Source organism: Canis lupus, chromosome 3, assembly GCF_011100685.1.
Source record: "Canis lupus familiaris isolate Mischka breed German Shepherd chromosome 3, alternate assembly UU_Cfam_GSD_1.0, whole genome shotgun sequence".
Lineage (NCBI taxonomy): Eukaryota > Metazoa > Chordata > Mammalia > Carnivora > Canidae > Canis > Canis lupus.
This window is the reverse complement of record NC_049224.1, coordinates 82,014,336-82,039,572: the sequence shown is the minus strand read 5'-3', so window position 1 is coordinate 82,039,572 and position 25,237 is coordinate 82,014,336.

Here is a 25,237-nt window from a genome sequence, read left to right as displayed (position 1 = left end):
GCTTCATTATCTTGTTACCTGAGTGTGCTTGACTGAAAGGTCAAAATACTGATAGAGAAAAGCAGAATTTAAGAGTAGAGTGAGGGAACCAGACTGCCTTCTCGCTCTCGGCATTAAGGGAAGTCAGACTATGTGCTTAGAAGCCTAGCAAGATAAAAAGCTACATCAAAAGTCTATAAACACTTAATGGTGACAAATCATTTTGTTATGCTGTTTATTATTACATAAAGTTGGGCATGTCAGTGATTTCACTGTTACAATTATATTTCATTTTACATCTTTTATTTGACAATTTTTATGAGAAAAAGTCTACAAAAGTCACAAAAAATGATAAAAAAAATCAAGCATCATATTATTACTAATAGTGATTATTGGTGATAGTAGTGATTATTATCAATTTATAAGTGGACTTTTTAATTAAAAAAAAATAGGGATGCCTGCGTGGCTCAGTGGCTGAGTTTCTGCCTTCAGCTCAGGGGTGGGGTGGGGTGGTCCTGGGGTCCCAGATTGGGATCCAGTCTCGCATTGGGCTCCCCGCGGGAAGCCTGCTGCTCCTTCTGCCTACGTCTCTTCCTCTCTCTCTGTGTCTCTCATGAATAAATAAATGAAACCTTAAAAATAAAATAAAATAAAATAAAATAATAAAATAAAATAAAAATAAAAAGACATAATTTAATTGCTATTGGATTCATGTGTCAAATGATGTATGATGAATATTAGTCACCTAATACTACCACCACAGTGGTTGGAAGCAGAAAACAAGAATGTCAGATATATATCAAATATATGATATTAAATTAAAACACCTCTTAATGTAACTTCAGAACAATAAGCGATAAAGCGGAGCAAATGAACTCTTTTAGGTAATAAGTTTATCATCATGATTTGTATATCCTGGGCCAATTTTCATATTAATGACTTGGGTGAGAAATTGATGTAATTGAAAAAACATGCGTTTTAGGGTAAACTAGCACTCATAGGAAACGCTGCTCCAACACTGAGAGTTATATATGCATGTATGTATTTAATTATTTATTATTAGAATGCTTGAATCAGGAGCAAGCCATCTACGTTTCTCAGTTAGAATTTGTTATTGTGTAAAATAATGAAAATTCCTATTTTGCAAGGCTATTGTACTTTTCACAAATTTGTGCATAATGCTTCACATATAAGAAATAAATGGTGGCAGCCCTAGTGGCTCAGCGGTTTACCGCCTCCTTCAGCCCAGGGCGTGATCCTGGAGACCCGGGATCGAATCTCACATCAGGCTCCCTGCATGGAGCCTGCTTCTCCCTCTGCCTGTGTCTCTGCCTCTCTCTTTCTCTCTGCCTCCTCTCTCTCTCTGTGTGTGTCTCTCATGGATAAATAAATAAAAATATTTAAAAAAAAGAAATGGAAACTATTATAACATTTAAGAGGGTAACAAGAGGATGAGTACCAAGGTATATACATATATCATAACTCACCAAATTGTATTTTTTAAAATACAGTGTAAAATGTATTGTACATTCAAAAGTTTTACTCTAATAAAATTACAAACTATCTGTTTGGAAGGGATCATTGCCTATTTCTCACTCTTTTGTGAACAGCAAACCACAAAAGATAGCTGTTTTTCTTTCCTTTTATGTCACATAGACATAAAGATGACAATAAAAATATTGTTATTTATTGCTTTTTATTTACAAACACTTGAGGAAAGAAAAACACTTATTACTTAAATCCAATAAGATAGGAAGACAGATTTTTAAGATGCAAAACTTAAAATCAGGTAATTTAAACAATTTGCATAGTTAAAAATCTCCTTATAATCCATGTACCCCCATCAAATCTCAGAAACTGAATATCATCAAACTGCATATTGTACCTCCATAGATTTTTCTGGAAACTTTGACATTGCTAAATGTTCAGCCATAAAATTTTCTAGATATACTGCATTGCATGGAAAACATTGAAGAAATGCATGAAAATTGTACAACAAAAAGAGAATAGCAAGTAATGATATGGCACTAAATTAAGTTTATGGAACACCAAAGACCAAAAATGTACTTATTCCTCCTGTCTCTCCCTCATCCTCCTTTCTCTCTTCCTCACTCTTTTTCCTCCTTTTTTCATTCTTAAAAAAATAAAATAGCTTGCACTGTCCAATTCCTTTGTGTCTACCCATCTTGTTTTCCATAGATGTTTTCAATTATTCTTTAAATTCTACCCTTAATATAAATTATGGAATCAAGTACTCTAGTTTTTAAGTTTTCAATCTGATTTGGAAGAAAAATGACATCTTTAACAAATTGAATCTATTTCAAAATGTAATATAGTTTTCTCTTTATTCATCTTTTGATCTTTAATATTATTTTTGAGGTCCTCAATAACTCCTAGATCTTTTGTAAAACTCTCCCCCACACACATACACATATGTAAGTGAGTTTTGACAATTTGTCTTGAATCCAGCACCGTACTGAACTACCTCATATACTCTAATATGCTGGTTATTTTTCTTTAAATTTATTTAGATGTTTTATGTACATAATTATTTAACCAGAAAAGTAAAAATTATGGGCCCTCTTCTCAACGCTTGTCATGAAAATTGATGTTCAACTCATCACTTCAGCTAGCTACATTATGTACAATTATATGGCTGCACAATATTGTATTTACTATTCCCTTTTGTTGCATATTGTTTCACATCTAGATGGTTTTCTAATTTTTTAATCAATAATACACTGAAGAAAGAAACAGAATTAACTACAACAATGATTATTTCCTTAGAATAAATTTTTGAGAGTAGAATCAGTTAGTGGGAAGCTGGGTTTTTTGTTTGTTTGTCTTTTGAGAGAGAGAGAGAATGAGAATGTGGGAAGGGCAGAGAGAGGAACAGAGGGGCTGAGGGGCAGAGAAAGAGAATCTTGATCTCATGACTCTGAGATCATGACCTGAGCCAAAATCAAGGATCAGACAATTAATAGACTGAGCCTCCCAATTGACAAGAGTGGAAAGCTTTTTAAAAATATTTTTATACATTTAGACCTATTTCCATGCAAAACTGAATATTTTACATTCACGAGAGATATGTATGACACTGTCAATTTTCCTACAGATATGCTATTTCAGGGCACTGTAGCTTTAAATTCCATTTGTCAAAAAAAAAATAAAATAAAAAATAAATTCCATTTGTCAATTGTACAAATAATGTCATTTTTTATTGTAAGTAGTATTTCTTACATTAGTATATCTCAGCCTAGATCTGTTCTTGTTAAGTTGCTCATTCTGAATAGACAGTTCCTACACTGATTTTAAATATTTCAAATATCACTTTGACTACTGGTTTTTGAAGTTGAATTTACTTTTCTATTGCTACACTCATTATTTTACTGATTTAGTTTCACAAACTTTAAAATTTTAATGATTAAAACATTAAATAGATTATAAAATAGATACCATATATTTGCTTATTTTATTCATTGATTAGAATAAGCAGTACCAATTATTATCTCTAGATGGTAGACTTTCTTAATTTCTTTGGTTATATTTTATTAAAGTGAGCATAGTTAAAAGATACCATCTTGTAATTTTAAAGCTTGCTTGTTCTTTAATCATTGGAACATGCCATTCTCCGATTTTATCTTGTCTTAGAATTTTGATATGGTATCTACTCTTGCCAGAAATATTAACTATGTTTCAGTTCTGTTTTCTTCACAATGAAGGTGGGAAGATATAGTTAACAAATTTGTCAAAACTCAAATTTGTCAAACTATATTAAATGGCTACACATATTATACTTAGTGCAAAAACATAAATAATTTAATACACATCTTTATGTCATATTTAAAATCATAGACTTTAAAGACCTTCATGAAGGGAGATTTAAGGAAAAAAGCTCAAAATCTCTGAAGTACTTGTATTTTTTAAAGATTTATATATTTATTTATTTATTTGACACGAGGGGGGTGGAGAGAGAGAGAGAGAGACCACAAGCAGGGGGAGCAGCAGGCAGAGAGAGAGGGAGAGGAAGAAGCAACTTCCCTGCCAAGCAGGGAGCCCCATGTGGAGCTTGATTCCAGAACCCTGGGATCATGGCATGAGCAGAGGCAGATGCTTAACCACTGAGCCTCCCTCACGCCCCAATACTTGTATTTCTTACTTACACTTTGAAATAATTAACTCTGATCTGCAACACAATTACTGAGATAATTCTTCATAGTAATACACAAAAAAGGGATCATTCAGTTGCAAAATTTAAAGGAACACTTTTTCTTTCTTATCCCACAAATTAAAAAGAAAGTCCAATATTCAAGGCAGGTAGAAACTAAGCTTACATACATTCAAGAAAGTTAATTGATCACTTATCATGTTCCAAGAACAAGCATTGTTAGGATCAAATGAGGATTGTACAGGCACACAGAAACCTGTTTAAAAGGGATGGCAAATACAACTTTCCCACCACACTGCAAATTCTATGGCTAACACCTTCCTTCCTGAAAAAGAGAACTGGACTGTATAAAAGTGTTTTTTTGACACTAAACTGTGAGCTGTCCACATCTTAGTGATATATGTGAATATGTCACAAGTGTCTTCTCCTATGATTTCAGACATTACTTGAATTTACTTTCTCTTTACACATAGCAAATCAAAGTCATAAGTTCCTATTGAGTAATTCTACCAATATTTCCTCCATAACTTTTTTGTGTTCAAGCGTCTATTATCTGGTAGATATATGTTATTCCTAGGGAATAATGTCTGTTCTTACACTGCAGACCTAGATGTATTATTGTAAACTAATACATTTCTAGAGTTTTGAAAGCAACACTTAACTACTTTGTGTTGTACCTTACAAGAAAAACATATTGATTTGAACTACAGGGCAAACTATCCCTGCTGCATGATGACTGCCAAGATGCTTGATGGATGCATCCGGCATTTATCGATATTCACTCTAATATGATTTTTCTTTCTTTATAAAACTTCCAAAATTTCTCTGCATTCAGTGGAATAATAAATGGAACACATTTGTATTCAGACCTTGATCACTGTAAAATATTCTTGGATTCCATTTATTTTATTACCTTACTACTTTAAATTGTAAAGTCAATATCATTTTATAACTAAATGTAACTGTATATTCCATAATTCCATAGGTAAATATAAATGTAAAATAGAGCCAAATTATATGAAAACAAAAAAAAATGTTTTGTTATCTGTCATTAAATTGAGTCAGAGCTCAGTGTTATTTTATGTTTTTTTTGGGGGGGGAGGGGCTGAATAAATTATTTCCCTGATTAAAAAAAAAACATATTTCTCTGATAAGATGTCAATAACTAGTAGTTTTATATTATAAATTAATTAAAATGCTTCAGTTCACAAAATAGTTTAGTGCTTTTTATGTTTTCATCACTATGTCCATCTTTGGAAATATAAAGGTAAATAAATCTCAGTCTCTTTATTCAGGAAAGCATAGATTGGTTCAAGATATATATGCAAGAAAGTAATATTCCATAGAAGTTGATAATAAAGATAAATAACACACACAATAAAGAGGGGGTTGAGAATATTTCATTTGATCTTTGCTAATTTTCAACAGAACTCATACCATTTTATTTTTTTTTAATTTTTATTTATTTATGATAGTCACACAGAGAGAGAAAGAGAGGCAGAGACACAGGCAGAGGGAGAAGCAGGCTCCATGCACCAGGAGCCCGACGTGGGACTCGATCCCGGGTCTCCAGGATCTCTCCCTGGGCCAAAGGCAGGCGCCAAACCACTGCGCCACCCAGGGATCCCCTCATACCATTTTAAAAATAATGTGGTTTCCAATTAGTAAAGAGTCAGAAGAATGATGAATTATTTTCTAGTTGTTTATAAATCAGAACTGGCATATTACTGTTGATCATGAATTTATATTAGATGAAAACAATGCAGAAAACACTAATTTATATCATTACTGTTGGTAAATGAAAATTGTGAGGATTGTACATATATTGAATCATCAAAGTCTTAAACCTAAACTTTTTTACACTAAAGTTGTTTTCAGAGGTGGAGCATTCAGTGCAGAAAAGAAAAACAAAACAAAACAAAACAAAACAGAGATGACACTCCATGTTTTAGCTCAGATACTATGATTTGAAACCTAAATCAGTTTTGTCATAAAACTATATATTTTCTTCTCATGGTTACAATTTTCCACAATACCAATCTGATTTGCAAGCATTTGACTTTGATTTCAACTACTGAAAATGCTTCCTTCATAGATCAGTGATAAACAGTATCTCTTGACTTTATTTTTCTCCACCCAAATGTATAAAAGGTCTTCATAAAGACAAGCAAATGGAAAGGAGTTTGCATGCCTTCCCCAATATAAAGATTTTCCTTATGAAATGGCATCATTATTTCCCTCAATACTAAAGATTACTTTGCTGATTTAAAAAGAGTTTTCAGGCAAACCATGTGATTGAGACTTAAACAGTAACATCTCAGTTTCACACTCTGAAATGAGACAAATTTATAATGAGCTTAGATATAGTATTTGCAGATTTTTTCTTTGATAGGTATGATATTAAAAAAAAAAAACTTCTAGGAATGGTCAGTGTATCATGCAACCAAAGCATTATTTAATGTGTATAGACTACTTTTAAAGAACCTAGAGGAAATTAATACTCAAATGCCTCGAGTATAATTACCAATACTATTTCAGTAAAATAAAAACTCATGAATGTAGTCCATTTTGTTGAGATTTTACACATTTACTTAAAAGAAGTGATAAATGGAAGTAACCAATGATTTCCGAGTTTTACAACATTGTGTACAAAGGACTTGTGTACTAAAACTGCATTGTCACTATGCCAATTAGTAAAATATCAGCATTTTCATACAAATTTATAAAGAGTGATTTCTCTGATTCTCTGAGCCACACAATGCCTGCTACCACCACTTTGACCCTGCCCTGGAGCTCCCTATAACTTGCAAGTTGAGAGACTAATGTCTTCATAGAAGAAGTCCTTAACTCCACCAAAAGGTTAGTGACCTTTCCTTTTTTTTTAAAGATTTTATTTATTAATTTTATTGAGTAAGAGTGTGAGCTGAGGGAGGGAAAGAGGAAAAGGGAGAGAGAGAGAATCTTAAGCAGACTCCACACTGAGAGCAGAAATGAACATGGGGCTCTATCTCCATACCCTGACACTGTGACCTGAACCAAAATCCAGAGTTGGATGCTTAATCAATGGAGCCTCCCAGGTGTCCCAGTTGATGTCCATTCTGATTGCAAGATGTCTCATCCTATATCAAGAGTTGTTAAATATTTGGGATTTTATTTCTGGATTTATGGTATACTAATGGATGAAGTAGAAAATATATGAGCATTAAAAAACATGCTTTTGGCTGTTATTCTACTTTTACACATAGTAGAATTAGAGCCCTGGCTTCCTCACCTATGCAATGAACACAATTTCATAGATCATTCAAATTGTGAAAATATGAGTATTTGTATAAAATTATCTGGAAAATTGACCTTAAATAAAAATGGATGACATCTAAAACTTCTTTAGTATTTTTTTTTCTCAGATATTTTCTACATTTCTCAGTTTATATGAAATACTTTTTAGGTATCTGGATGGGTCATATAAAGCAATTTGCAATAATCTGTTTATTGACCAAATACTCACAATTTCTTATTTCTAAACACTGATCTGGTGATAAGGATGTATCATATAAGAAAACAAAACATCAGCCACAGCAAAGGGTTCCATTATCATGAAGCATACAGTTTCATGGGGAAACAGATGATAAAAGTAAATAAATTAATCAGAAAACATTGTAACTGAAAAAAAGCTATGATGATAATAAAACATACTTCTGCATCACAGTATACTGTTTTATTACCCTTACTACATTGCTTATCAGGATCGGCCCCCAACTATTTTCTGCATCTAAATTTAAATTATTTCAAGCTCATGAAATGTGGTGATTAAATATGAAATACTTAATAAATTGTTTTAATAAAAGCATAAAGAAGAAAATTAGTAAAGTTCAGATTGATCAAGAGATGCATCAAGGAAAGTATACCACTTCAGAGATATTCGGGAAACTGACTCTCCTAAATACAGAAAGAGGAGTCTGGAAATTGAATGGCATAATGAAATCTGCTATAAATCCTACTCTTACAAAAAGGGTCTCTTTCACAGAATATCAAAAACAAAAACCCAGAAAAAACCAAACCAAAACAAAACAAAATATTTTAGGGATGGATTAATTTCTTGGACTAATCACAAAATAACACATTAAAGCTTGCTTTATATGATAATGGATCTCAAAGGGTGGAGCCTAAGCCTGTTGACTCTAAGCATTTGACCTATGTCTGTGCTAGTGAGTGTCACTAAATGAGCTTAGCCTTATTCAACTGCCCTTTAACCCAGTTGCCTGCTTTGATTGCACTTAATGTGTTTTAACTATATCTTGGTCTTTGATCATGTCCCATTAAGATGGCTCAGTAGGTGGCCTTTTTTCCCTATTAAAAGTTGAATAACCTAGAATAAAGAAAGATGAAAGCTGTCTTGAAAGTAGGTGCCCAAATAAGGAAAGTTTTTGCTGCTTTTAGGTTTGCAAATGGTACTGGCTCATAGAGGAAAACAGAAACCAAATCCTGACAGGTTTTCTAAACTGTCCTGTATAAACTTTATTAAGGCCTGTGACATTTTTTAATCATTGAATTAGAGAACATCCATGTAGATTGTAAGGATCCATTAGAAACATATTTGCCGTTTTATTATTTTTCTTCAAGAGATAAATAATGCCATTATTATTTATGTTTTTAAAATTTAGTGGCATCATCATGGATCATCATCATGGATTTTCAGAAAAATTCTGCTGTTTTATATATGTGTATATACACACACACATATACATATAAAACGGGTATATTATATGTGTAATATTAACACTAATGTAAATTTTTGTCTGTATATATATATTTGTGTATTTATCTATAAACATACATATGCCAATACATATATATACACATATACATGTATATTTATATTTCTTTATGTATATACTCATATATTCTGCTATACTACTATGTATATATTGGTGGATAAGGACAGTAGGTAGGTACATATCTGTTTTTGCAATTTTTATTTTGTATAATATTTATAAGATTTAAAACATTATATAACCTATGCAAAATACCTATAAACTATGAAAAGCATGCACTGTCTTATGTAGAAGCAAATATACAAAAATTACAATAGATATTTAATATCCCAAAATATTTCTCAGTTGTATTGACAAATATATTTTTTTTATTGCACCAAGTAGTTTTGAAGACCTAAGTATAAATTTATTTTTTATCTATTTCCAGTGGAATATTGAAGAAAGTCATAAACAGATTTACCAAACAGTCTTACCAATATCGATTATTTCTGGAGCAATAACAATATCTAAAAACTATCAAGGGGATGAATTTCAAAAGAAATGTTTTTTAAATCAATAAAAGCTCCAGTTGTCATATCCTTCTTCATCAAAATAAGGTTAATGGATTCTAGTTTTCAAAAAGCAACATTTATATTGATGAAAGAAACATGGTTCTAGAGAATATGCATATTTACAAAATTCTTAAACCAGTCGAGAGTACAATTAAGACACACTCAAAGACTCGAAGCATACCTTGGAAGAATAGAACACATTATACAACAGACATTCACACTGAATAACATTCCTCTCAATTAAAATATTCTGGTAATCTTTGGGTAAATGTAGCCAAATCATTTATAAATATCTTTTATTTTTATTTTTATCACAACATAAAATCTGTTTAACATTAATATTTCATGAATAATTTAAATTCTTATCAATACCGAATTACTCAATGTTCATTCTGAGAAAAAAACTGTAATGAACCTACTTACTTGGATTTATTTTCGTAAGTTGACATTTAATTTTAAGTCAGAATTAATTATTAGAATATCATCAATAATATGTGGTTTCTGTGGAAAAGAGTTCATAATATAAATAATGAGAGTTTTAAGACTGGATGGTTGTCAGAGGGTCTGTGAATTCCCCTACACCATGTACAAATTAAAGTATGTAAATTTGGGGGGTGGGGAAAGGTCCAGAACTTTCCTGCAATTTATTTTTGGCTCTGTGACACTAAAATAACTGAGCAAATATTGATCTAGGCTCATGTCCAAATTTGTCATTACTAAAATGTGTCCCATGGAATACTAGTCTGCATATGTGCTGCCCCTCTGGCTGCCGGCACAATAATAGACTCTTGTCAAAAAAATGTGATATACTATGCCTGCTATACCTTCATCTTGAGGATTTTACTTTGTAGCAATTTCAAATCTGTTTTCATCTTTTTTTTTTTTTTCTTTTGCCTTGGGTCTCTCTGGAGACTAGTGTTTCAAAATTCAAATTTGTCTACACACTTCAGTAAGGAAACTAAAGAAGTGTCACTGTAAAGATACTTTGGGATCAGATCTCAACTTAGATGATTGAATCACAAGATAGGAGTTTTGATTAAAGGGGAAGGGAGGGATGGGAAGGGAGGGATGGAAGTGTGTAGAGAGAACTTACTCTTGCAAGAGCCCAGGAGGTTACCTTAACAATCGACATCCTTGGCTTTATTAATTTGGTCACATACAGACTTTAATATAAAAATTTGAAACAATAGCTCCTGGTTGGTGAGGTTTTAGGTGGGTCAGTCCATCAGGAGTCATGCATTGAATTCTTCCAAAGTTCTGCTGCATTTCACTGACACACGCGCTGCTCCTCTGCTCTGACTGCCTTAGTTGCAATTTATCCCACGCTGTGAATGAAATACCTGTATCCCAATTTCATTTCTAGCCCCCAGTTTCCCAATTTCGAGATCATTTTTATTTCTTATTGACTTTTAGAGTGGACAGAAGAATTTATTAGGATCAATTTTATCTATCACTTTCAGAATTCTGTAACTTCAATTAAGGTCATGAAAGGTTAATGCTCCTTTATTAAAATGAATAAGCCCAATTTCCTCAAACCTTTCTCTCAAATAACATCATTGATTCTGATACACTGTGTGCTCTGCTCCTTCAAGGGTAATTATGGCTTTAAGTGGCCGTATGCCAACCGGTATTTTACAACATGTTCCAGCCATGTCCAGAATCACAGAGATTGTTCTGGTTTAAATGTAATGGCTCTTATAGTGTCTCTACTACCATTTTAGTCATGCTTTAGGCTTTAGGGTCATAGACATTGTAGTAGCTATAAAATAATTTTCTTCCTTCAAGGTCATTAGCTTAATATCTATTTAGGTGAAATTAGTAGATTTACTTGTCCAATCTGTCTCGATCATAAATGTCTTTTCCTGCATAGTGTACCACTTTACTTTTTATCTGACACAAAATTTTCATATGCTTTGTTGCTGCACTCTTATTATTCAAGATATGTTGCAAATGTGCCTTTTTTAAAATTATGAAATTTTTGTGATAGGACTTTTTAATTGTAATAATAGTTAAACGTAAAAGATGATATAACATTAGACATCATTATTAATCCTATGAAAATAGTTCCAATTTAATAACATTGGAGAATTTATCATTCTGGCCTCAGTTCAATATCCTTAGACATTATCTGAAGTCAATCATTTTACAAGTTAAGTTAGTAAAAGCTGGTAACATAATAGGAAGCATTTAGTGGGTGTCCACAATCTGTTTCAAAATGGCCCTCAGAATCATGCTACAATTCCTCCTCAGGTTCTTCCCCCATGTAACTCTGCTTTTAGTAACCATGAAATCATGTAACACAATTGGCTAAAAGATACAACCTGAGAAAAAGTGTTTACATTAATTGCCTCAGATTTTTATTGAGGTCCATCCACATTTTGTTAAAGTCTCAATTTAAATGTAACTGGGGATCTTTCTGACATGCCAGAGCAATTTGGCTACAGAAATCATTAGATTATGAAACTCTCTAGTTTATGGGTATGAACTAACAGTGAGTCAAAAGAGTTTTCTGTTCCTTAGCAAATATGCATTGTAGAATACTTGATAATGTTTTGAGAAGGCTCTTCAATAATATTCTATAGCAAATATATGTAGTAGAAAAGTTGTTCAAGTTCAGATTTCAGATAACTTTTGAACTTTCTTAATAAAATATTAGCTGTTTGTTGAAACAAGCTTTAAGATAGTTGTACAAATAAGAAACTTCCTTTCAGTGGACTAAGAAGTTGTTTTGCATGTGTAAAAACTATTGGCCTTCAAATATGCTGGGACGCTTGGGTGGCTCAGCAGTTAAACGTTTGCCTTCGGCTCAGGACATGATCCTGGAGTCTCTGGATGGAGTCCCATATCGGGCTCCCTGCATGGAGCCTGCTTCTCTCTCTCTGCCTGTGTCTCTGCCTCTCTCTCTCTCTCTCTGTGTCTCCTGAATAAATAAATAAAATCTTTAAAAAAACAAAAAAATAAAAATAAAAAAACGAATATGCTTATGCTATGAGAGAGACAAGAGATACAGATGTAAAATAATAGTTTACTATTTTATTTACACTGAGATTTTCCTACTTTGTATACCTTACTTTTTGAGTCTAACAAGAGTTAGAGGGAAAAAAGCAAAAATATAGCCATCTGTTTATTATTTAGTGTCAAAACAATTTGCATTTTATTTTAGTTCACTGAGTTAAATAACTTATTCCATAAAAGGGTGAATAAACTTTTAAAATGCTGAATTTTGATACATCTTTTAAGTATTTCTTTATAAGATTTTATTTATTCATGAGAGACACAGAGAGAGAGAGAGAGAGAGAGAGAGAGGCAGAGACACAGGCAGAGGGAGAAGCAGGCTCCATGCAGGGAGCTGGATGTGGGACCGGATCCTGGGACTCCAGGATCACACCCTAGGCCAAAGGTGGCACTAAACCACTGAGCCACTTGGGCTGCCCCATCTTTAGGTCTTAAATCTCTATCTTCAAGTAAGATAGAAAAGGAGTGAGGAGAAATTAAGAAGGGGTTGTAGAACCATGGATTAAGGTGAGAATTAAAACTGAAAATACATGAATTATGCACAGATACCACAGGAGTGACAGAGTTGACACCTACAATCAGATTTTAGGGCCATTTTAAAAAAGCCTGGCACATTTGATTACTATAATTTTCTATATTTTTTTGGGATCCCTGGGTGGCGCAGGGGTTTGGGGCCTGCCTTTGGCCCAGGGCGCGATCCTGGAGACCCGGGATCGAATCCCACGTCGGGCTCCCGGTGCATGGAGCCTGCTTCTCCCTCTGCCTGTGTCTCTGCCTCTCTCTCTTTCTCTCTGTGTGACTATCATAAATAAATAAACATTTAAAAAAAATTTTCTATATTTTTTTAAAGATTTTATTTATTTATTAAGAGCACATTTGAGGGGGGAGAGGCAACGGGAGAGAAAGAATCTCAAGCAGACTTAGCTCTGAGTGTGGGGCTGGATCTCACGACCCTGAGATCATGACCTGAATCCCAGGCTCAACTAACTGAGCCACCCAGGTGTCCCTTTAATTTTATATTTCTTTACTGGAGGCAAAGTCTCTCATTTCCCAACTTAATGTAAATCTTAAATTGAGAGAGTATTTTGCTAAATATATAAACCCGATGTGCGTTATTAGTATCAGCTACTTTACTAAGAGAAGAATTTAGAAAGAACATTTTAAATATTTAAATGCTTTGGAAATATTTTGGAAATACTTTGGAAATGAAATACACTTAAATACTATGGGAAAGGGCTCATAAAAAATTAATCAGTGAACTATCCATAGTGACAGCTTATAGAAGAGGTGAAACTAACATGTGATGTCACAGTTTTTTCTAGCTCCAGCCCTGAAACATGGACCTGTTATTTTTTTTTTTTCATATCCCTCTGTTTCTGTATAACATGAGGAGTTTCTTTTTCTTCTTTAAAGAATTTGTGTTAGGGGGATCCCTGGGTGGCTCAGCGGTTCAGCGCTTGCCTTTGGCCCAGGGTGTGATCCTGGAGACCCGGGATCAAGTCCCAAGTCGGGCTCCCAGGATGGAGCCTGCTTCTCCCTCTCTCTCTCTCTCTCTCTCTGTCTCTCATGAGTAAATAAATAAAATCTTAAAAAAAAATTGTGTTAGAATATAGTATACCCATCTCTTGATATGTCTCTTTTGTCTAGAACAACAAACTAAACATGAGGTTTGGATACACCTAGAAATCAAGAAACATTTAGACTTCATTCAAATATCTATATAATTTAACTACAAACATGTTTTCCATTTCCTGTTAAGAGTATACCTTCTGTGCGACTCACTGGGGAAAGAACGGGGTTTCTATTCGGTCTTCTCAGAACCTTTTCAGAGTACTGGGATCTGCCTGCCTGTGTCATGGACCACCATCAATATTTTGCTGATCATCACCAAAACTCCTGGAGAGTCCCTTCAAAATAAAAATGTTTAGTACCTGCTCACGAATATCCACTACTTCACTGAATTGCTGTGAGGATTAAAGACATAAACGTAGATCCCTAATTTAGCACTGATCACAGGATTGGTGATTATTACCTATAATCCTACTCCTTTATTTTTCCTGCTAGGTCCACTTCTCTGGGAAAGAATAATTCCATTTAGTATTGTGAAAATGTCCACATATCATTCAGTAAATATCATCCATTATCAAACAGATGATATTGCTCAAAATTTTAACCTCCCTCAACAAATATTTTCTCATATCTGAGATATTTATAAAGCAAGGGGGGGACACCTGGGTGGCTCAGTGGTTGAGCAGCTGCCTTCGGCTCAGGGTGTGATCCCGGGATCCAGGATCAAGTCCCACATCGGGCTCCCTGCCAGGAGCTTGCTTCTCCCTCTGCCTGTGTCTCTGTCTCTGTCTCTCTCTCTCTCTCTGTGTCTCTCATGAATAAATACTTTAAAAAAAATTTAAAATAAATAAATAAATAAATAAATAAATAAATAAATAAATAAATAAAGCAAAGGGGCTCCATCAAGACAATTCAACAGTGTTCAGCATCAGAAGTGTCCCAATGACTAATGAGGAGGTAGGGGGAAGGAGTGTATTCCATAATGGGAGTAAGCTGAAGAAACCCAAACCCCAAGCTGGTGTACACATTTCCATTAATTTCCTTCCAGGCTCTGCATGGAGGTGATTTGTAGTATGCTTCTGTATTTTTGTTCCAGTTGCCCATTAGGTAATTCTCAGATTATTAAGCTTTTACGCTCTGCTTTAGTAGCACTTAGCACAAAATTTGATATGCTAGGTCTTCGTTTTCACACAGCTCAACATAATTTCTAATTTTCCTTGTGATTTCTTCTTTGATTCTTATTTATTTAGAAAAGTATTATTCAATTTCCAACTATTTTGTTATTTTCCAGATTTTTTTGCTGGTATTAAATTATTATTTAATTCCATTAGAACTAGAACATATACTTGTGTAATCTCAGTATTTTTGTATTTGAAGCTTGGTTTATGGCCCAGTTTATGAGCTATCTTGTTAAATCCTCCATGTCATTTTAAATGTGTATTTGGGATCCCTGGATGGCTCAGTGGTTTGGTGCCTGCCTTCAGCCCAGGGCGTGATCCTGGAGACCCGGGGATTGAGTCCCACGTTGGGCTCCCTGCATGGAGCCTGCTTCTCCCTCTGCCTGTGTCTCTGCCTCTCTCTCTCTCTTTCTCTCTCTGTGTCTCTCATGAATAAATAAATAAAATCTTTAATTTTTTTTAAATAAAAAAATAAATGTGTATTCAACAGGTTTTTTTAGACATAAATTAAACCTAGTTGGCTCATAATGTTATTCAACTCTTTGTATCTTTCTAACTACTGATTTTATCAATTATTGTGTTGAAATTTATAATAATAACTATGTATTTGTATGTATTTTCTTTCATTTTTTTCAGTATTTTATTCACACTTCTCAAAGTTGTTATGTGTTTTATCTAGGATTTTTATATTCTTGAAGAATTGAACCCTTTATCATTGAGGAATATCCTTCATTATTAGTTACTATATTGTATGTATTGAGGTTTACTTAATATTAATATCTGTTCCAGTTCACTTTTGATTATTTTTTCCATGATCTGTCTTTTTAGATCTTTGTATCATTTTATGTCTCTTTACACTTATTTTGGGGTTGTGACATTTTTTTGGGGTTGTGACATTTTTTGGGGGTTTGACATTTTTTTCCAACAGCGGCTGACATTGTGTTCTTTTGTTCTTTTGTTCTTTAATCCTTTCTTTTCTGTGATTCATTTTGCCAAGGTTTTATTGCTAAAGCCTCAAATCCTCTGTTCTTTTTTTCTGCAATGCCCAGTCTTCTTGCTTATTCAACAAGTGTATTTTTTATTTCAACTATTATACATTTATCCTAGAAGTACAATATAGGTATTTTTATAACTTCCATTTTACTCTTTATCATGTTCATATTTCCTTTCATACCCTTCCTTCCTTGAGCCTACAGCATATATTAGCTATTTCAAAATCCTTATTTGCTAATCCCATCATCTCTGTCATTTTTTTGCTGATTCAGTTGTCTGATTTTTCTCCTTAGTATAGATCACAAAAGGTTTTCCTGTGCCTTCATTTTGAATTTAATGTTACTGAATATTGAATTTGGTATATTTTTTTTTTATTTTTTATTTCCAGCATTCATTTAAGTTAGTTTCAAATTAGTTTATCCTTTCAAATTTTGTTTTTAAGTTGTTTAATATATATATAGAGAGGCATGAGTGGCTCAGTCAGTTGAGCATCCAACTCTTGGTTTTGGCTCAGGTCATGATATCAGAGTTCTGAGATTGAGCTATTGTATAGGGCTCCGCATTCAGTACAGAGTCTGCTTGTCCCTCTTCCTCTGTCCCTCCCCCCAGATAAATAAATAAAATCTTTTTTAGAAAAGTATATCTAAAATAAAATTACTTCAAAATAACTTTTAAATACTCTTTCATATATATTTTCGAAATTTCCCACTACAAGGTATAATCTCTCTTCCTTTGAGCTCCTAATGCCTGTCACATTCAGAAGGTTTGAAAGCTGAAATAAATTATATTAGTAATTGTAGGCAGACAATAAAATAACCTGAAAAAGATGAGTTGAAGTGATGAACATAGAATCAAAGCTATTCTATCTAGTTCCCAGTTAAAATTCTGTTTAATTTGGATTCTTTTGGATTTGGATTCTTTTGATACTACCATGCATTTTAGTTATTTATCTATTGTTCTTGATACCTCCTTTTTTCTGTATGTCACCTTCCCCAGCTTATATGCACAGTAATTTGTGGAAGGTGTGGAAGTTAGAGATAATAATACATTTAAAAAAATGTTTATCCTCTATATCATTGGAACTAGACACTCACGTCCTGATGTCATTCTTTCCAAGGGAGTCAATGCATGTTGGTTGACCTAACAACTAGGTTAAGAAGATGGAAAATCTATAACAATTATGGTTTAGATAAAAAGTTATTGTCAAAACTGTATGAATTATATCCACATTTGCTTATTGAATTAAAAATATAATTATCATATATATATGTGCTTATACACATACACATAAACACACCTTTTCTCTAAAAACAAAAACGATTCTAGCTTTCTTCCCCACCCTATTTAAGATGCTTTCTAACGATGGTGAATTATATCTGTTTTATGACTATAACTCATCAATATCCTTAACCTTGTATCTTGCATATGATGGATCTGATTTTCATAATTTATTTGCCGTCCAAGTTTTATTTTTCTAATCTTTTTTATCACTTGATATTTTCAATTAAATTCCTGAAGTGAGGAATGGAAGATGAAAATTAGAGCAATCAACCAGTCTCTCAAGATTACAAGAGCCCTTGGCAGTAAAGTGCATATTGCTTCTTTCAGGATTATATTCAATGAGTCATGGAATGTTGCACTCCTTAGGGAACTAGCTTTGTCTCTGATTTAAGTGGTTATTAGAGTATCAGGTGAGCATCACTTCACATCTATAGTTCTGTTTTCATTTTATATCACAGACAGCTTAGTTCATTCTGACACACAAGTACTTAACTGAACCCCAATCTGTACCTCACCAGCACAGCTTAACTCCACAGATATCTAGTGAGTAATTCTGTATTTCTTCATGATAGAATATTTAAGAGGATTAATATCATATGCCAGATGTATCTTCCAAGGGAACTCCCTCTCTCTACAAATCCACAATCTTATTTACACTGACAGCTGGGCTAATGCCTCTCCTCCTCAGTGTGCTCTCTTTTCAAAGCTTAACACTCTTCAATGCACAGCCTGTTCCTCACACTGAATTGGGTAGGAAGAGGAAGAACAAAGATGTGGGAAATGAGGTTGTGAACTGAGAGAAAGATTAATGCCAAGGACTTTCTAAATCTATGTGTTTCCCCTTACAAAGCCTATCCAAATCACTCCTAAATGGCTTCTATCTTCTGCATTGATTATCAGACATCCATGCACAGTGTTTGTAAAGAATTTTTGGATTGACAAGCAGATTTATGCCAAAATTCCTCAAATTTATCTGAGTTCCCCTTGTGGAACATAGGGAAAGTTGAAATAGATTGAATGAAGTAGGTTAATATTGCAGTACCCCTGTGCATCACCTCTTTTCCTGCTCCATTCTGTTCCCCATGCCCTTCTACTGTGCTGAGACACAGGTGGTTCATATGATCCATAGCTATGCATAAATGGGTGAAAATCATTTTCAGCTTCCTAAAAAAGATTAATGCCCTCATCCTCAAATCAAGGTCACACTATTAACAAAAGAAACAAAGTCTTCAGATTCAAGGATAAGAAGTATGAGAAAAAAAAAAAAAAAAAAAAGAAGAGAGATCTAAAATTTGTAGTTTTAATGATATCAATCTATGATAACACCTGGCCATAGCCAATCATATTTTTCCTTTTTAAAAATTATGTTACCATTTCCTTATATGTTGAGATTTTATGGACTGGTCTGAGGTTATAACCAATGAATAAACTTGATTCTATAAGGAAATGTCTGCCTAAAGTGGGAATGAGTCAGTATCTGGAAAAAAAAAAAAAAAAAAAAGTCTATTAATGCCTTTCACTCTCCTATGAAGATGCTGACTCATGCACACCATTATCTCATCTTATATTATTTCCATCTTGTTATAGGCAGTAAATGGACTGTTGTCTGTTCTTATGAAAGAAACCTACAATTGTTTATGTATTCTATGTGACTCAATTCTTTGGCCACAGTTTGTTGGACAGGAGTAGACTCAGCCAGGGACAGCAGCATTTTTGTTATCAGGATTAAGAATTGGCCATAGGATATTCTAGTTTAAGAGACTTCGGAAAATAGAATAAGATAAAGGGGACTAATAGTATAGTCACTGTGATGAGCCCCGAGTAATGTACACAATTGTTGAATATTATGTTGCAACATGAAACTAATATAACCCTGTATCTTAATTATAATTAAAGAGAGAGAGAGAGAGAGAGAGATTTTGAGAAAGTTTGTCAGGTAGCATAAACCTCAAAATGGGCCTAAAAAGTATTTACTTGCTTTAAAATCATCTTTACAGCCTTAAAATGTCAAAAATTAAATATATATGTCAAAAATAAATATAAATCTATGTATATAAAAATGATTCGACATGACAGGATATAATACAGAAAGAAAGAAACGTATGGAAATGATAAATCCATGTGAGAAGAAACAGACATGTTCCAAGCATGACCTGGCCCCTGGTGAGTCAGAAAAAGTTCTTATCTGGCTCTATCAGAGGTGAAAACAGTCTTTCTACTCTGTCAATGTACTGTAAAATAGTGGTATCAAAATCAAGAGAGGACATTCGATAAGTATTAGTTCACATTTAAAAAAATAGTTTTATTTATTCATTTGAAAGAGAGATGAGAGAGTGCATGCTCACAGTGAGGGGTGGGCAAAAGTGAGGGCAAATCAGGCTCCTCACTGAGCAGTAAGCCCTACAAGGGGCTGATCACAGGACCCTGGGATTATGACCTGAGCTGAAGGCAGAGCCTTAGCCCACCAAGCCATCCAGGTTTCCCCACATAACCAAATTTTAAGCATAAAGGACTTGGTACTTTTCAAAATACCAGTGGACTGAGAATTAGAAGGTGAGTCACTCCAGGAAAAAAGAATGAAAATCAACAACAATAAAATATTATTTTTAATTAAAGCTGGAGATGAAAGAACTTCATCAGATTAATTTTCCTAAACAAAAAACAAACAAATGAAAAATTCTCTGGGTCATTTTTAACAAGAGTTAAAAATCTTAAATATTCCCCATAACCTACAGGACAGAGGGAAAACAACAAAACCTTTTGAGGTAACAGAGCCCCCACCCACCTTTCCAATCTTGTTCACTATCAGGGAATGATCATTCCCAACCAGACTGGTTTCCTTATTTGTTCCAGGGAGGGACAAACCATGCTCATTTCAGCCTATCAGAGTTCCTGGCACATAGTAGTTGCTCAGTAAATGTTTGCTGATGCAACAAAAACACAAATGCTTTTTAGGCCTGTACTCTGCACCACACTTCTGGGACACCCCTTCCTGCTAGTGAAAACCCAGCCCCTCTCCAAAGCCTTCCTCCACCAGCATGAAGCAATTATCTTTGCAGGTCTGCTCTCCTACTTTCAGTTCCTACAGACTTCAATCACTTCAAACTTTTATTGTTATTTATACCTTTCCTGTTTATGCTTGTCTGCTCCACTAAACTGGGGGTTTCTGGAGGAAGGTTGGATATTTTGAAGCAATGGGAAGCAACAGGAAGGCAGATCTAGTTTTGTGACTTGGGGCAAACATAGAAAACACAACAATACCTGCAACATAGTTGGCACTGCATAAATAGTAGGTATTATCATGAATCATCTCTCACAGCTTTAGTTATTTCATAAAATGAGAATAATAATAAATCTGTGTCAGGTGAGCCTTAATGAAGATTAGAAATAATGTCCGAAGGGGATTTTGGGTCGCTCAATCTGTTCAATGTCTGGCTTTCCATCTCAGCTCGGGACTTGCTGTCAGGATTGTGAGTTCAAGTCTTGCATTGGGCTCAGTGCTGAGTGCAGAGTCTACTTAATAAAAATAAAAAAATAATAATAATATCTGAAAAGTCTCTAGTTCCTTCCTTAGCACTCAGTAACTGGTTAATGACCATATGGCAGCTATGATTACAAAGCCTGAGACTGGGTGCAGAGAACATGCTCCATAAGGATTTAGGGAATAAGGTGAATGAACCAAGAGGAACGTAATCTAATATTAACTCAGATATCCTGGGAAATTTTTTGGGTCATTCATTCAACAAATATTTATCAATGGCTTATTGTTATGTACTAGGCTTTGTTTTAGGTGCTGGAATACAATAGTAAAAGTAGTCCTTGCCCTCTGAAGTTTGCATTTTAAAGGAGAAGGCAGATAATAAACATAGGAAGTGACAGAGAAATAAAAGCTTATAGGATGTTAAATGTTAGGAAGAAAAGCAAGCTGAGGGAAGCTACTGGGATTTGGAAGGGGCTGTCTGTAGAGGTGGCATTCAGGCAGAGTTGAATACTTAGATGAGCTGGAAATTGCGAGATGTCCTCACCCCCAAGCAGACTCTAGCTTCACACACATCAGTCTCTAGTGCCAAGAGACCAGCACCGCTAAAAACGCTACAGTCTGGCTCCCAAGGCCAAGCCACAAAAACTGCTGAACCAATGATTCCAAACATTTTATGCAACTTTTTGAATTGGCCCCACGTGCAAGTAAATGGAATAAACCATACTGCTGTTGGTCTTTTCTCCAGAAAAAGACTGTTCTCACCAAACAAAACCATCAGGGTGAGTTGAGTCAGACTCTTCTTTTCCCATAAAGTGACTGGGAAAATAGCTTCTTAGAGAGGGAGAAACAGAAAAAGCAAACGGAAATCAGTATAACTAAACAAACGAACAAACAAAAAAAGCCAATTTAGAAAAGAAAGAAGAAAGAAAGAGAGAAATAGAGCAAGAAAGCAAGAAAGCAAGAGTAACCCTTCAAACAAAGAATTAGAGCAATTTCTAACCCCAGAGAGTTCTCTTCTTTGATTTGGGACAGTGGCACAAAACAAGCAAAAGCATGGAAGTGAAAACCAAACATAAAATAAATTATTGTTTTATATTTATCATTCTTAAGTTACTCTTTATCATGATTTGCCTATAATACCATCAGCTGAGAGACCACTAAGCTGCATAATGCCTATTAGTGAATATATATATATATCCTGATTTTTTCCCTTAAATTTGAAGTGGTTGTCCTCTGTCTTTTAGATATTTGGGCATCTTAACTACAAATAACAGTATGTATCCACACACATATATTTCTTTGCATAGATTTTCATAAGCCAGCTCTATAGCTGAGAGAGAGAAAGAGAAAGGAGATTATGCCACATTAATATAAAATTGGGGCTCTTGAGGAGACCTCTTCTGTATAATGTATAGTCTGAGAATTCAAGAAAAAAAATGTCTAAGAGAAGGATAACTTAGATCATCACAGAGGAATAACTGGGTTTTTACGGCTTTTTATATTCTCTTTCTGTTTTCTGAAAATTGCCTGTATTCCCCTTATGGTTAAAAATGAAGTGTGTGTGTGTGTGTGTGTGTGTGTTTTAAGATTTTATTTATTTGTGACAGAGAGAGAGAGTGAGTGAGAGAGAGTGAGAGAGCACAAGCAGAGAGGAAGGCCAGAGGGAGAGGGAGAGGAAGAAGCAGACTCCCCACTGAGCAGGAAGCCTGACTCTCAGCTCCATCCCAGGACCCTGAGATCATGACTGAACCAAAGACAGATGCTTAACTGATTGAGCTACCCAGGGGCCCCTCAAGTGTTTTTAATAATCAAGGCTAATGTACATCTTAGAATTAGTATTATTTTTGTTTATTTCAAGTCAGTTCCTTTTTCATATCATACCATAAAGCATCACATAAAAGGATGCATCTAATCCAGCCATTACTACATGCTTCTTAATGATAGTCTGAAAAACAAACTATTGTATTTATGTAGTTCCTTGTTATTTTCCAAGCAGTTTTGCAACTGGCCCAAGATAGAGTGTAGAGTGATGTGTTAGTTATATTTGCCAAAGTTGGAATCAGAATTCTTGGGTTTATAGGTAGTTTCTGTCATTCAATGCCTGTGTGTGGCCTTGGAAAGTTATTTGTAAAAGGAGAAGAAAAAAAAAAAAAAAACATACATACATTCTAAGGTTTTTAAGATTAAATGAGTAAATAGATAATACATGCAAAATAACTAGATGTGTTCCCTATTGTTTTTATCTGATTATATGCAAGAGAAGATCTTAAGTAGTAGATAAGATAGATTGTATCAAGGCTTCTTTCTGAGGAGGAAAATAGTTATAATAAGGATCTCTTGTTAATAGCATTCAAAGAGTTCTAATACTCTTAAATTTCATGATGTTTACAAATTGGCTGTTAACAGACTTAAGGTTTTGTTCTTACAATTCTACATTATGGTCATAGCAAAAATCTTAATTTTGTTGACTTCATATACTTCAGATATTATTGATACCTTGTAATATTCCAGGCTAATGGCCAGTGCTGGTGATAATAGTAATCAATCCTAGAACATTGACTTGTTTCAATTGAAAGCAGCTTGTGTAATGGTGAATAAAAAAGCTAAACTCTCTGGGAAAGGCACTGAGAAAATCTCTTTACTGACAGTGCAACTATCCATGTATAGAACGGAGATCAAAAGTTAGATATGTTATCTCTTGTCACTGTTGGCAGCTCCAATTCCTCACCTCTTCACCTCGTTGGCTGTAACACAACATTGTTGATAAACAGTTTCCTCATTTCTGAAGGCTTTATATTGGGATGGCATGTCGGGTTCAGTCCTTTCAGAAAGTTAATACTTTGAGTTGGGCTTCTACATGCTCTCTGAGTGTCACTTTTGTCTATAGCACTTCCAGTCACCCCTCTTCAACTCATCATCAGCTGGCTCACTGGTTAGTTTCCTGCTGTCATTTCTCACATGACCCTGTAAAACAAAACTGTTTTCCGTTTCCTTTCCTTTTCTTCTTCTTCTTTTTTTTTTTAATGATATCTTCAATGTGAATGACCTCGGTGGCAAGAAGCTTGTCTTGTCATTCTATATTACATCTTGAAAGACGTAAGAACTGTTGAAAATTTCAGCAAATATCCACTCAGCTATCTGTACCACATTAAAAAAAATATATGTGCAACAGGTCCCAATTCATTTTTAAACTTTTAGACTGCTGCTATCATTGATGTTATACTTCATATTTGGAGCAATTAATTGCACATACTTCACATTTAATAATTATTCTATACATTTTAGGTGTTTAATTGACTAATATTCTTTGAAAAAAGAAGGAAGGAAGGAAGGAAGGAAGGAAGGAAGGAAGGAAGGAAGGAAGGAAGGAAGGAAGGAAGGAAGGAAGGAGGGAAGCCTCCTCTATGCAACAGAGTGACCAAAACATATTTTATTCTCAGCTATGTCTTTTACTGGATTCTTTAGCTGACCACTTTTCCTCTAATATTATAATATTAGTCCTGGTGGTGTAACCATCAGTTTTTGTTTGTGTGTTTACTAATTTAATGTTGGTAAAAGCATTTTTCTAATTGCCAAAGGGTCATACATAAGGAAAGCACTTTTCAGTTTTCCCAATTGCAGGATCTGACCTTGCTCCACTTTTCAGAACCAGTGAAAAAAAATTTATAGAGCTGTAATCAGTATCAAGTTACTCTAGCTACTTAATATGCAGATTTTACTTCTCAGTTCTGATAAATGGACTGCTGCCTCGTGCTTGTACTATTTTTCACTGAGGCTCACCTATTCTAATAGCTGTTTTTTTGCTAGATACCAGTGGTACATATATCTATTCAGATAATCTCTAAAGCCTCTCTGACCACCTCATGATTGAGGCCCTTTGTGGATTATGCCAATCTCCCTCTCAAAGGCTGAAATCATCCCCCAATAGGTTTATATTTCTTGAATATGCATTTTAAGATAGCAAGTAGTTTGAGATATTTCTCCCCTGCCCACAATTGCATGGTTGACATTTTCCTCACATGTTCTATTCTGCTGGAGCCAATGACCCAATGCAAAGTGGAGCTTAATCTACGACGAATATCCAAAATTCTTTTCTTACAAAGTTGATTCAGGAAAATAAGTTAAATTAAGAGTCACATTATTACATTTAAAAAAATGAGGGTGCCTGGGTGGCTCAGTCAGTTGGGTGTCTGTCTTCAGCTCAGGTCATGATCTCAGGGTCCTGAGATTTAGCTCTCTGCTCAGCGGGA